The sequence below is a fragment of the Monodelphis domestica genome, chromosome 2 (assembly GCF_027887165.1).
Source record: "Monodelphis domestica isolate mMonDom1 chromosome 2, mMonDom1.pri, whole genome shotgun sequence".
Lineage (NCBI taxonomy): Eukaryota > Metazoa > Chordata > Mammalia > Didelphimorphia > Didelphidae > Monodelphis > Monodelphis domestica.
Window position 1 is genome coordinate 350,031,240 of NC_077228.1, and position 2,775 is coordinate 350,034,014.

At 41.9% G+C, this 2,775-nt stretch overlaps 1 non-coding gene across 1 annotated transcript; it reads right to left on the reverse strand.

Annotated features, from left to right (window-relative positions):
• Positions 1–2,013: 2,013 nt before the first annotated feature.
• MIR12329 (microRNA mir-12329) lies at positions 2,014–2,075 on the reverse strand. Its single transcript, NR_162867.1, has one exon. It is a non-coding gene; the product is annotated as a microRNA mir-12329 (primary transcript).
• Between the last annotated feature and the right edge of the window lie 700 nt (positions 2,076–2,775).

Below are 2,775 nucleotides of genomic sequence, written 5' to 3' on the forward strand. Positions count from 1 at the left end.
AAATGAGCAATAATAATTATTGTCATTCTTATTATTATCCTCAAGGAATTATTAATATTATTATGCTCTTAGCTATTACTTCATTGTTATTTTTTTTTACTTGATTTAGTTCAAAAGAAGGGAGAGCAAGTGTTGTCAGGCTGAGGGGTAAGTAGAGAGAGATTTTTTCCACTAACAATAGTGACTACACCTCAGACCTCGGAGACCTGGGCAACAATATTCTGTGTGTTAGTCTGCAATCAGATATGAGTAAGATTTGGTCCCATGAAATCAAAAGGGACTATCATCTTTCCTCTTTCCTCTGCAGCCCTTGGTGCTCTAACTGCCGGCTTGTAGAGATGGGTACATGGTGTGATAAAAGGGGGGTTTCCTATAGAACAATGGATTCCTGGATGTACATAGAAGAAAGCACTTCTATTAGGTGGCCCCTTTATGTTGGGTTATTATCTTTTCATCTCTCGATTCCTACCTTCCCTCTCCTTCTGGCGATTTTTGTAAGGTGGGGAGGAGTGGGATTGCCCTTCATATTTGACCACTGCAGCAGTAAAAAAAAAAAGGTATTCACTGTAGTAGTTGATTAGCAGCAACTATAAGAAATGATAGAGTAACTAGAAAATGACTTACAGTGCACATTTTCTACCCATCAGGATGGTTTGTGCTATTATGGTTTGCAGTGATGAATCCACTGAAAAGTTATAGGGATAGGAGGGAGGTAGGATTATGGAATCTTTTGACCCTTGATAGGAGACCACAGTACAATGGCAACAGATTTCAGAGACAGAAGGTACTGAACAGGTTTTCAGTGTGCTGAGATATTATAAATATTCATACACACTCGATGTTCAGGGACTAAAAACTCAATCAAATGCAGCTCTAAAATATACTAAATTTCATCACCTGTAATGCTTTCAATTAACAGACCCTGCAGCAAGCCCAAGGTGGCCAGGAAGAGGAGGGACACATACTGTCCCTTTGACAAAATCCTTACTCCATTTGCTCTCAAATCCTACTAATACTATTTTTGCTGGTACTTGGCTGCACCAGAACATAAATGGGGGAGACCTATGAACAAATGCTATTTTTGACGCATATACTTGTGTGATGCATTTTGCCATAATGATAATGGCTATTTCACCCCTCATGTTCAACTATGACAAAATAAATTCGTTTACAGGATTTTTAAAAATGCCTACTTATTTGTGAATGCACTGGATATTAAAGAGAAGAGAAATCGTTTTACATCTGTAGAAGGAGATGCAGGACACAATGCCATTGTGTACCTGAACCCATTCATAGGTTTGGGAATGGAAGATAATGACAAATAGCTTGCAGCTTTTAAGGATGCATGGATGAATTCCATCAGCCAGGAATGAGATACACATCCTTTTGTTTAAGAGAGAAAAGGGTAACGTTTTAGATCCCTGCCTCCTCTCCCCCCCCCCCCCCCCAGGGCACCTGCAGCAGGTGCAGTCACTTAGCAAGGCTAAATGGTCACCAAGACAGCTGAGGGATGGGGTTTGGTGAGTTAGAAACACCAGATGAAAATGGCTTTTCATCTCTCTTCTCCTCTGGAGGTCTTAAAAAAAACAGATGAGTTTCTCATCTGTCAGGGGGTGAACAGTGTGACCACGCCGGAAGGCAGGAGGATGGACCCACCCATTCACCTTTCCAAGTCCCTTCCCATCTTTCCATGGTTGGAGAATGAGGCAACAGTTTAGCTCTGGGGGACTAGGCAGGCATGCCCGGATCCCCTGTGATAACCGGCAGGGGGCGCTGCTGGCAAAGCAGGTCTGGAAGTGTAGTTCTCCGATTGTGAACCTCTGAAGAAGGCAGGTAGGCTCTTAAAAATATGGACGTGCAATAACATTTTGTTTTTATGCACAAATGAGTCTTCATTGTTTGACATTTATTCCTCAAATGCAATTTGAAATTGACATTACTGTTGTTTTCAAATCTTAACTCTTTTAAGCAAGCGTGCTTGTCATATTGGGTTTCGTCTGCCTAGCCTTCAGTAAAAGAACAGCTCCAAATGGCGTGCTTTTACATAATCACAGAGTCCATTTGTGCCGCTCCTCCCTCAGAGAGAGTGGGAATGAATCTTAATCTCTGCACTTCAGTATTTTTTCTTGAAATTTAAAAACACTGGAAATAGGAATCCAGTTATTGGCCACTGGTGTTCTAGTTGACTAACGCGCGTTGCATATGCTCAGAGTGCAAAGCATTATCTGAATACACATGACATGAGGTATGCCCTCTAAGCATTCTAAAGTGGCGTGGTACACATGTCACATAAAATAAATTTCACAGGCAGAGAGGGAATGCAGCGTGCTGTTGTAGAAAGAACACAGAATCTGGAGTCAAAGCTGTTCCGTTTAATTCCTGACTCCGCTGCTGATTACCCTAGGACCTTGGGTCATTTTCTTCACCTCTCTGGGGTTTGTTTCCACATTTGTAAAATGATGGCGTTGGAACCCCTTTTAATTCTGAGCCTCCGGTCTTGTGGTGCTCGATCATTTCCTTGTTTCTTGAGAGGAAGCAGTGTGGTACAGTGGAATTTAGTTTCAGTCAGAAGACCTAGTTTAAAATCCTGCCTTTGATGCTTAACTGTGTGACCTTGGGGGAATCACTAAATCTCCCTGGTATTAAGGTTCCCCATGTGTAGTGTCAGGCTAAACTTCATGTGCTATCAGGTCCTTTGCAGCTCTAGATCTATGATGCTAGAAGTATAGAGTTTGACCCTGGGCAAAGTCATTTGCGTTCTTTGGGAGTCTGACT